The sequence below is a fragment of the Vicia villosa genome, unplaced genomic scaffold (genome assembly GCF_029867415.1).
Source record: "Vicia villosa cultivar HV-30 ecotype Madison, WI unplaced genomic scaffold, Vvil1.0 ctg.001238F_1_1, whole genome shotgun sequence".
NCBI lineage: Eukaryota > Viridiplantae > Streptophyta > Magnoliopsida > Fabales > Fabaceae > Vicia > Vicia villosa.
This window is the reverse complement of record NW_026705546.1, coordinates 71,680-83,945: the sequence shown is the minus strand read 5'-3', so window position 1 is coordinate 83,945 and position 12,266 is coordinate 71,680. Positions and strand designations below refer to the sequence as shown.

At 33.1% G+C, this 12,266-nt stretch overlaps 1 long non-coding RNA gene across 1 annotated transcript; it reads left to right on the top strand.

The window, feature by feature from the left end:
- The first annotated feature begins 7,505 nt into the window (after positions 1 to 7,505).
- Positions 7,506 to 11,893, top strand: LOC131634143 (uncharacterized). Its single transcript, XR_009293492.1, has 9 exons — positions 7,506 to 7,763; positions 7,849 to 8,067; positions 8,195 to 8,650; positions 8,783 to 8,878; positions 9,458 to 10,025; positions 10,523 to 10,694; positions 11,097 to 11,281; positions 11,360 to 11,611; positions 11,765 to 11,893. It is a non-coding gene; the product is annotated as an uncharacterized LOC131634143 (long non-coding RNA).
- The last annotated feature ends 373 nt before the right edge of the window (positions 11,894 to 12,266 follow it).

Genomic DNA, 12,266 nt, shown 5'->3' with positions numbered 1-12,266 from the left:
AGATGGGTTAAAGGGTAACTAAAGGTCCTTAAGCTCCGGCGCACCCAAAGGTATATACATAGACCTCCCTCATTTGAGCAAGGTGTGTATATATCTATGGAGTCCTAACTTAAGTGTGAACTTCATATTGACTCATCTCCCACATATGTGAAAGAGGTCGCCATGACTATGCCACTCCTATCTTAAGTGTACTTGAATCCGGATATAGGATTTGTCCTTCATTTAATTCCCAAGCAACCTTGAAAATAAAGCAATCAAAACAAACAATTGAAAACATTTAAGTGATCCTAAACTTTAAGGTAACTCCTCTTTTATTCGAATAAATCCCCAGCAGAGTCGCCAGTTCTGTAATAAGGTGGGAGAACTAACTTTTTGAAATGTTGCGGATAGCAAAGTCGTCACCGACTTTTATTTTATCCAATTTATAGAAAGGCTAAAAGAACAGAAAAAAAAAACCTTTTTTGAAAGAGATTGAGTTCGGGGGTAAATTATACAAAGGGAAGGTATAAGCACCCTCTGTATCCATGGTTATCCATGGGCTCTTAATTGCTTAGCTCAATTTTGTTTTCAAAATGATAAAGTGAATAGAAAAAGGATTTGAATGAGGACTTTAGCTTGTAAAATAAGCGTAGCCTTTTTGTAGATTTTTGAAAAAAGGAAAGTTTGAATTTAAACCAGAGCAAGCAATTAGAAGCAATTACCTTAAAATTAAAAGTTTATGTTCTTTAAGACTTTAAGGGAAAAGGGCTATCCATACCATAAAGAGGGCAGGTAGTCCTTTCATTGGATTTTGAAGGGTCATCGTAGTTATCGTTCGCCACAAGACTGTCCCGGCCATAAAGAGGACAAGTAGTCTAAGGGAAGGATAAAATAGTCATTTTAGGCACCCAATGAGGATACCTCAACAATCGAAAGGGACTATCATCATTATATCGTAGGCAACCTCGAGGGACAAGATCATATAACCGGAGGCAACATCGAAGGGACTTATGATCTTCAGTAATGATAATAAACTGAGGGCAACATTTGCTAAGGTATCCTCGTATCCGAGGGACTTGACTATTTTTAAATTCACAAGGCAATAGGCAACAAGGAAGCAAGAGGGGTTACTCTAAAGGTGTGTCGGTGCACAATCAAGTGATTAAATTCAGATAATTTTATCTTGTAAAAATTAATGATTCTAAGTTCAATTCAAGGTTTTCACTCCCTATATTACTAACCACGCAGTTAATTGTACAGAAAATAAGGCAGAAAAATAAAACCCTAATTAACTATTACATCCTGTGAGCAGTTACATAATAAGGATAAAACAACTCGTGGGCAAACCACAAGAAATAATAAAGTAGATGATAAACCTGTAAAAGAAATCAAGTGATAGTGATAGAAAGCAATTTATAATAGGCAAAATAAAATCAGGGTTAGAAGGCAAAAGGTTTACAAAAAAAACAATTTAAAAATTAATGGCTAAAAGGTTTATGGGCAAGAAACCTAGACCTACAGTTATTGGGCAACACCTACCTAAGACCCATATGGCTACTAGGGTTTCTAAAATAATCGAGGCTAGACAAACCCTAAAAATTAATTATTGGTTTTTAACCTAATTAATTTTAAAAGTCGATTAATCTTGATTAAATTATTTTATTAACCCTAATTTAATTACCCTAATTATTTAATCTAATTTAATTAAATTACTAAACCAAATTAAACTATTTAACTAAAATGAAAATTATAAACCAATTTTTAATAAAAAAAATTATTAATAAAAAGAAAATAATTGGTTTTTGTAAAAAGGTTTTAGTTTTAGAAAAATAATTTAAAACATTTAAGCAATCAAACAAAAACAAAAAATAAAAAAATAAAAAATAAAAAAATAAAAAAAAACAAAAGAAATAAATAAAAGAAAACAAAAAAAATGGTGAAAAACCTGGCGCGTGATTTAATACAGTACGCCCATGAAGGACCACGGTGCACCTGCAACTCTTGTCGCGTTAGATCAATCCAGAAGGCGTCTGGACGGCTGGGATGGTGTATCCACATGGTACCTGCGTAGGTCTTATCGCACTGAATCCAAAAGCTCCCCCCACACATGCGCGCCTCTTTTCATTTTGAACCAGCCAATGACACGACGACACGTAGTCGTCTTCTACCTTCCCCCGTCGTCTTAGCATTGCAAAGACCTGTACCTACGGACAATTCCATCACTATAGTTCTAGCATCCACAAAATCTCGTATGTGCACCAAAAATTCATTCCAAGACCATGAATCGATTTGTCTCCTCCTGGAAAATCCAATGGTACTTGAAACTTCCTGCAATTTAACCTAAAACGAAGAGCCCCTATTTGAGCTCTCTAGCCCTAACAATGGAGAATTATTTAAAAGGGCATATAAATACAATTAAAACTCCAAGAACCTTCACAGGGTCACCACAAACACGAATATGCGTTCAAAAATTACTTATGATGCATGAAACTATGGAATCGAGATAAAGAAAATTTGTTCAAACCGTGGGGTATAGGGGTCGATTTCGAGCACTTCAAGACTTGGTGAGGGTTGAAGAATGTTCAGTGATGTTCCAGGAACGTATTTGGATCCTCAAAATGTCTTGAATCCAACTGCAAGTCCAAGAACGATTTTGATTTTTTATTAAATTTGTATGAGCTTAATGAGTGTTCTTCACTGCAGAATTTTCGTCCCCTAGCATCTGGCCTTGTTATGTTCTTATAGAAAAGTGTATTTAGGTCAAAAACTTGGGCCAAATCTCTTTGAATCATGAACTTTAATGTTGGAAAATTTGATTGGAAATTTGTCTTGAATCTTTCTATTTTTGACTTTAATTGATTCAATCACTATGTCCACGAAATTATATTGGCAATGTGATATAAATAATGATTGAATTTGATTCCCATATGCCTTAAAATCAAATATTTGATTTTACATAATTTATATGAATTAATCATCACTTTTAAATGATTAATAATTCATAAAAAATCAAATAAAAATAAAAAATTTGTGGCAATGGGATTTGGGAGTCTTGGATAACTTGTGGATGAAGATTGGGCCAAGAAAGATTGGGTCTCTTTGCAAAAATATTCATTTTGGAGCCTTTTATTTCACACTTTTCCCTTAAAATGGTCCAACTTTGACAAGGCATATCTCCCTCATTTTTTAAGATATGGAGGAGTTCTAGGACATTTTGGAAACCTCAAGATGTCTTCTATAATCCACTTTAGAACATTTTTTCCATTTGGAGATTTTATCATGATGATATGGGTTTTGACAAAAAACTGCTTTTGGTTGACTTTTAAAAAGGACCTATAATCTTTTGATCCATATCTCTCAAATGAAGCATTTTTAGACTTGGCATGCGAGAGACAAATTTGTAGATAATTCAATTTCCTTCAAAAGGAGATTTGGATGGAAAATTTCTGATGTTCCCTGTAAAAGTTATGGCTGGTCAAAGTTTAGTTGACTTTAGGTCAAAAAACCCTAATTTAGAAACTTTGAATTTTATTGATTTCTGAGCTTTCCTTGATGAATCATGATCATTCCTTGATCAAATGATGAATGATACTTCAAAATAAGGATGTTGACAAAAAATCAGGAAATTTGACTCTACTTTGACCACAGTTGACTTTTGGGTCAAACTAGTCGACTGTTGACTTTCTGAGCAATTGACTGGGCAATCCTTGGAATTGAAGCCTGAATTTTGTCATGGAGATATCATGAATATTGGGGTATGAAACCCTTTGGAGGCCTTGATCCATCAATTTCCTTATATTGGGGTATGAAACCCTTATTTTGAAACATCATAAGTCATATGAAACCCTTTGGAGGCCTTGGTCCATCAATTTCCTTTAAAGAATTCAAAACCCTAGTTCAGGAGGTCTTTGATTAGGACAGTGAGCCTTAGATTAACCCTTAGACCTTGAACCTTTGTATGAGCTTGAAATTAAAAAATAAGATGGGCAAATTTTGGGGTATGACATAGGGTGATCTCATTTCGCTTGTCGCTACTACGAGAATATTTTTTGCTTTTTTCCCTCTAGATAATAAGATGTTTCAACTCACCAGGTTATCTCTTGCCTGCTCATGAATTCTGGAGCAGATTGAAAGGTTAAATGTCTAAGAGCCTAATAATGAACTAAAGAAGGGTGACACGATTTATACCTTGTTTTCACTATAAACATGAGTGCAAAAGGGTAATTTATATATAGACATTATCATGGAAATATTTTGTCAAATCACGTGACATTTTTGTGACTTGGATAACCATGATGTGTTGTTAGATGCTGCTAATTATTTATTATAATAAATGTCTGATTTGATATAATTGTCAACATCACAAGAATCTACAGGGTCACACATATAAGGACATATTAATGAGAGAAAATAATTTAGTGAAGCTTATTCTATTGTGGAGTCTTGCAACACCCTGGCGTTAATTAGAGAAATGTGGTACACCAAGTGCAATATGGAACATCATAAGATACAATGTACTTAATTCTAATAAGTAACAATGTAAGGTATTGTGTAATTAAGTAAAATACATAACATTGTAAAATATAATGCACTTAAGTGAAATCAGTATGTCGTAAGGTACATTGTGCTTAATGGGCTTGTTCAGCTTGCAACTTGCAGTTCTATAAATAGAACCCTTGTGATGAAGTATTTTATGCTTGACCAAATTAGGTTTGTGAAACCATGGTCGCACTTATCTCTCTTAAAGTCTTCATTCATAACAACTAGCATTAGGATTGAAGGCAGTATATTTGTGTTGACTAAGCAGAGAAGATGTTGTTCGTCAAGCACTCGTGATCATTCTTGATTAGATGTCAAATGTTAATCGTCACAAGAGGTAACCAGTATATCATTGACCATGCTCATTCGTAAGGATCGAGTTAAGGAAAAATTTTGTTTTTTGCTGCAAATATCAAATAAATAAATCATCACATCACTCGTGATCATTCGTGTAAGTGTTCTTTTTATATATATCAAATAAATCATCACATCACTATTTTTTTGGTGAACATGTTCACCATCTCTTGGTTGTTGTCATCTACATGTTTTCGATTATTCTCTAGCGAATCTTGTGTTATCCTAACAAGAATTTGTGGCATATTATGTGGCACGTTTGAAAAATTAGAGACTACATATTGTGGCCAAAAGGAATGTGGTCGTATAGTATCTAGGTCGACGAATAAATGTAACTCGACGACATTAAGAGATATTAGGAAGATCCTAAAGTCCCACATTGGTTGGAGATAGAGCATTGAAAGAGTATATATAGAGGGACACTCCTCACCTTATCAATTGATTTTGTAAGGATGAGTTAGGTCAAACTCTAATATGGTATCAGAGCCTATCCATCGGACCATGGGCCGCCCACCATTAATATCCACGCACCAAGTCCAAAAAGAGTGTTGGACGTGAGGGTGTATTAGGAAGATCCTAAAGTCCCACATTAGTTGGAGATAGAGCATTGAAAGAGTATATATATACAAGGACACTCATCTTACCAACCGGTTTTGTAAGGATGAATTAGGTCAAACTCTAATAAGAAATAAGCCTTATAAAAGCAACTCTTGGACGTGAACAATATAATGTTTTGTCCAAGGCATGACATTCCTTATGTTATATCTTAACTATTGTAAGCCATTGACTAGAAATGAGAAGTTTAAAATTTTCTCTCATTTGTTTTGAGTGACTCCAAAGTATCAAATTTGAACAGTAGTGAATAAATAGTCGATGTGGGTAACATCATTGTTGCTTGTGAATAGTCGATGACTATAATTATGGGTATAATTTATTAAATAAGTGATTTCAAACATAAGAGAGAGGTAATTTGTGTAATTAAAAATTAAACCTATAAATAAGATAAAATTTTATTCAAAATTTTTTATGAAAAATAGATAAAAAAAAAAAAGAATAATATATAAGCATAGTGAAAATAAAAGAGATAAAAAGAAAGATTTACAACCGGAGTTTATGCTAATTTGGCTCAAAGAGAACACCTTAAAATTTGACGAACAACCAAGTTTTTAGGACATGTTTAGTTTGCATCTTTTACAAATTCTAAAGATATTTCAACTCTTAGTTTACAATGAGATGATATTACCATATTTATACGTCACTTGTTAATGAAATATGATTAAACTCAGGAATTGTAGTAGTGACTATATATTGATGCTCTCTCAAAATAAAATATACTATTGTACAAAAATTTTGATAAGAGTGAAAAGAAGAAAAAAATAGTAAGATATTACCATATTTACACCTCACTTGTTGATGAAATATGATTAAACTCAGGAATTGTAATAGTAACTAAATATATTCATGCTCTCTCAAAATAAAATATACTAAATACATAAAAAAATTGATCAGAGTAAAAAAGAAAAAGAAAAAAAAAAGACTGTTAGATGGGTTTTCAAAGTCAACTGGGATAATTTGCAAACAATTCCTACGATTCTATATATATCTAGGTGAGATAATTATTCAGCTAAGTTAAAATTAGAAATTTTTTATTTGTAGCAGGTCTACAATAGAAGGTTTTCATTATATAATATTGAAGTGTTTTCCTTAAATTTAAACTTAAAAAATTAATCTTATTTAATTTTGTCATCTTCCGTGATACCATAAAAAAAAAAATTATCGTAAACGGTCTGCTTGTTTCAATTTTTAAAAAATGGATTTTTAAAATTTTATAAATTAAATTTTATAAAACTGTTTTTTAAAATATTAAAAAAAAAATTATATTCTTTTTTTTTTAAATAAAAACATTATTTTTGACATAACATAAACAAATATTATTGAAGATCAAAACATAGCTAAAATTTAAATTTTGTAAAAATGTAGTATTTCAAAAATATTGAAACAAAGTTTCAATAAAAAGATGAAATACCTAAAATAATACTTTAAGAATAACTATTCAAACTAAATTTTTATTTAAAATTTTTATGAAAATTTTTCTTATAAATATTCTTTACAAAATTATGTAACACTATAAAAATTATTTTTAAAAAAAGCCAAAACAAACGGGCCCAAAAATTAATGATGCACAAAAGAAAATATATCAAAGCATTTTAATCAATGGGGATTTCTTATTCCACCCCATATTTTTCTAGCGCATCACGCGAAATTCCAAAAGTGTCCCTGAAAACCGAAAATATATTTCCGGTGCGCACCTTCACACACATAATTCATTCGTTTTTGAGATTGACCCCATTTTATGGTAAAATTGATACCAGAAATGCACTTCCGGTATAAAACCAGAAATATATTTGATGTTCACTTCGGGTTCATTATTCAAAGATTGGACTTTTGTACTTTTTATCTATCATATAAGAAAACTAATGTTCTTTTCTATCCCACATGATGCCACATCAGCAACTCTCACCCTAATTTTCCACATCAGCTCCCTTAACCTTCTATTTTCTCAATCTTCTGTTTCACGTATCTATTCCAATTCCAAAAACGATTTCTCCTATTCTCTTTCTACCGAACGATTTCTATTCCAATTCCAAAAACGTGATACCTCTCTTTCTATCGATTTGTTTCTTCTTCCTCTACATCTTCATACAAAATTGTTTCTTCTTCTATCGATTTTTTTCAATTTTTTTCAAGCGGTGTTGCTTGAGGTTCGTCAACGGTGGATGACTTCACGTATGGTGTCTGCGGCTACGTCGATCTTGGCCGAAAGGGTGATGCTCACGGTGATTGGTTTTTCTTTCTCATGACCCTTCACAGTGGTCGGGTTTGATTAAACGGTGAGTGGTTTACGGTGGTTTTGATACTACAGACTCGATTTTGAGTTTCTCCTCTTCTTTACTTTTGTTCTGTTTTTTTGTATAGTTGTTATGTTGTTGAATCGATCTGTGGAAGCAGAGAGTTTTTAGGGAGTGGAGTTTGACTGAGATATATGGAGTGAGAGAGGACTGAGGTTAACAAGAAATCAGGGATTGGAGGTGGACTCAGAAGTTGAGGGAATCGTGGGATTGAGGTGGCTCAAAGTCCCAATTTTCCAGGCTTTTCAAATATGAATCATGGGGTTGTGATTCAAATCTTACTGATGTACGTTTTTTTGTTTTCAATGGGTTCTCGATGTCAATACAAAAGCTTGATCTCAATTAAATTTTTTTGACTTGCAGGATAGCATATTGTCAATGGATGAATGAACTTCAACTTCTCTTCATGACAGTGTCCTTCTTTTCTATAACCTTCAAGAACGAGGCATGCTGATATTTGGCATACATGACAATAAAGAAAATGGATGAATATAAGGTTTTAGCAACTATTGGAGCGCCTGGAAAACATGTGAAGACGCTTTAGTAGAACTGCTACTTCTTTCAGCAGCTACTGTCTCCGACCGTCCTCATTATCTATTTTTTGGTTGGCTGAATTTTCTGTTCAATTTTCATTAATTGAGTAATGATTTTGGTTGGTTGAGTTTTCAAACAACCCCCTGCCAACAACCGTTTCTCCAACTCCGACCGATTCGCACTCCTCATCTCGCGGCCTTCCTAAAGTCTTTTGATTTAATTTTTTATTTGTTTGGTGTTAATGATGCTCACGGGTTTGTGCGATATGTTGGAGCTTGTGAACACCTTCCCATAAGAGATGTCTCTGTTGGAAAGCATGTAAAATATATTCTCAGGTAATAAAGTACTTATGATACATAGAGATACATAGTCTTTCATTGTTGTAGAATTGAACTGTGTATTGTTGAAGAAAGTTAAATGATGCGACCTGCTATTAACGTTTTCTATGTGAAATTAATTCATTGCAGAAAAGAGTGTATTTGATTTTAGAGTTTGCACCTAAAGGTGAACTTTACAAGGCATTATAGAAATGCAAATGTTTTAGTGAAAGACGTGTAGCTACTGTAAGTACTAATTTCCCCTCAACGCATATGATGTGATTATCTTTCTTGGTAATTTGAACTAACATGTAAAATAGGACCTGCATTTGATTGGTTATGTGGCTATATTCTTAAAATTGACCAGTTTATGTTGTAATTTTGTGGTTGAGGTTTTTTAAGAATTGTAGTAAAATGAAAAGTGAAAAATTATAAACCAATTCTGTAAATGTTTGCTTTCGTGCCTCGTGATTAAGCACTAAAATATTCTCCACCTGCCTCATCATTGCAGCTCTATACGATATTAAAATAGTGGTTTTGTTTCCAATTATTAGTGTGTCTAGAACTTCTTGTATCACTCGGCTTGACTCGGATTCAATTGATAAACTTGCTTCATCCAACAATAAGATAGGTGCATTTTTCAATACTACTCTTGCAATTGCAATTCTCTGTTTCTGTCTTGGGGGTTAAGTCAACACATCTCATCCCAACATGAGTGTCGTAACCGTGAGGCAAACTGCTAATAAAATGATGAACATTTTCTATTCTTGTTGCTTCTTTCATCTCATTTTCACTGGCATTGTATCTTGCTTTTCTTTGATTCAGGGATTGCTAGAGGCTGTGGATGGCAGCACATAGGAGTTTATGTTACTGCATTAGCATTTTGAGTTCAAGTGGGAGGAAAAGGACTTTGGATTGGTATACAAGTTGGAGCTTTTTTCAATGCGTTCTTCTTTCTATTATAACAAGTTGTATAAAATGGGAGCAACGGGTATGCTTTTGTTCAATGTGTTCTTCTTGAACTATATTTTTGAAAGATTCTTATTGCAGTTTGACTCCCAGGGTGATTTTATTTAAATAGTTAGCATGTGCGTTGACTTCCATTCCATTGCAGTTTATGGTCTTCGTTTGATCTCCATATTTTAAAATCTCTAGCTTACTGCAAATGTATTCAAATAAAATGAGATTTGACAGTCGAACTATTCTCTTATCTACATTGAATAGTCAACCCAACATTTTGTGATTCAGGTTATGTTGTTTCACATTATGTTGTATGTTCTTTTTTATCTGTGGTTAATCAGCTAAAGTGCCATATATTGTGTGGCAGTTCTCTACCAGTCTTCCCAAGTATTGTTTTACACTTGCCCAAAGAAATCTGAAAGACTTTTGTCAGGTATGACTTCAATTCAGTTAAGGCAAGAAAAATATAGGATGACCTTTTTCAACAAAATACTCATATTGACGTTGTTTTATAAGATGTTTCGTTTTGAGCACATTATTAATGCCATTGCTGAATGATAAAAAGCCTAATGTTAGTATTTTTTTGGGAATGATAAATGTCAGCATGTTAGCTTTAGTGTTGTGGGTGGGATTTATGGCATCGTGTGAATCATGACACTTCATGATCAATTGGATTTATGTTGTTGGTTTATTGTAAGTGTGAATGTATAAATGATGCAGGTTGATTCTACTGCTGGTACACCAGATTATATTGCTCCAGAAGTTCTATTGAAGAAAGGTATGGGATGAAATGTGATTTGTGAGTTCTCTGTGTGATTGTTGGCATTAAAATTATGACGTTATATAGCTGATACCACTTGGTGATAAAAGACCTTAACGTTGTCAGGGCACGGATTTTGTTTTGAAAATTGACAGTTCTTTATTTCACAGGTGGTCACTTGGAGCTATTATGAATGAAATGCTGGTGGGATATCGACCTTTTTATTTCAGACATTCGACGATCGCTGGCGGAAGTGGAGGAGATGGTCCAACACAGACTTCTGCATTACCGCATTAAGGACTATTTTGGCGGTGTATGCGGACTATCTTAAATTTGAATGCGGTATGGTGATTTGTCTTTGAATTGTCAATTATTATGAGCGTTCAGTCTATTTTCTGGTCTGGATGCTTTTGGTTGTGAATGGCATTGAAGTTGGTTTAGAGTTGAACGTGTAAGGAATGTGAATTATGGAGCTGTCATGGTTTTCTTTTGAATGTATGATAGCTGAACGATTATTTTGAACTGTTAGGTTTTTATATATTAGGTTATACGATTCTTTTGCACGAGTAATTAATTCCTGCCTCTTTATTTACTACTTTTGTCATTTGAATAGGGTAGTTTATTCTCTGCCACTATATATCGTAAAATTTGTTTTGATATCTATTTTAATGATTGATTACTGTTAGACTTTTTCTTTACATATTAAGAAATGGTACCGTCCTGATTTATTTTGGCATTTTCCAGGTATTGCGGAAAAGTATCCTCAATTTGGCCAGCTGCATAATGGAGTGTTCATGCAACAGGTTCATAAATGTGGAACTACTAAAGCCACTTAAAAATGTGGTCCCTTGGTTACAAGAAATATTCACATGGGAAAACCCAATAAACAGTCTTGTTGTTCTTGTTGCATCCCTAATAATCACCTATATGTAAGTTCTTATTTTCTTACACTATTATGTACCTATCAAATGGTGTTACATTGTTTATGATTGAGTTTTGCAATGCAGATAATGGGTTGGAAAGGGAGTTGCAGCATTCTTGGTATGGGTGATAGAAAGATGCTTGAGAAAAGAAAGAAAAAGCTTAATAAGCAGTGCAATGAGATAGTAACCAATAGATCTAATATGGCTTCTAATCAATCTACAATGGATAACATTGTCTCAGCCCAACATGGATTATACGCAGTTCATGAGATGATGGAGATAGCAAACATAGCAATGTTAAAGATATGGTCTATACTTATTTCAAAGGCTGACAAGGTATAATTTCTTGTAAGATATTGTTGCACCCTGATTTTTACCCTACGATTCCATCTCATTCGCATCATTACATTTTATCAGATTATGCTTTATGTTTACTAACCCTTAATCAAAATTACAAAAAATACGTCTTTTTTTCTCTTTTGTTGTTAGACATGGACTAAACCGAGAATATCAAGCTTCACGAGATGATACGAAGAAGTTCGAACTGAGTCAACATTTCAAGTCCAATTTCAAGTCAAGGTTCAGAGTTCCATTTTCTCATTTCTTTTTCAAGTTTATGGTCATTTTATGATTTTATATCAATTTTTAGCATTAATTCTAATTTTAATTCAAATTTAAAATATCCTTTTAATTTGAGTTATTATTAAAATTTAAAACTATTCTTTAATATAAAAATCATTTCGTTATTTTTATGTTAGTTTGCTTTTATGACTAACCATTTTCTTTTTATTACTGTTATTACCTTTAGTTTCTTTTATTATGATCAAATAGGTGGATGAATGTTGACAAATGCAAAGGACCCCACTCCAAATAAGCTCACGATTTCCAGCCAGCCAATTTCATTTCAAAATAACACTGAATTCAAATTTGATTCAAAAGTTCACACATTTTTCATGACAAACTCAAGAAAAACTCTCAGCTCAATCCTGAC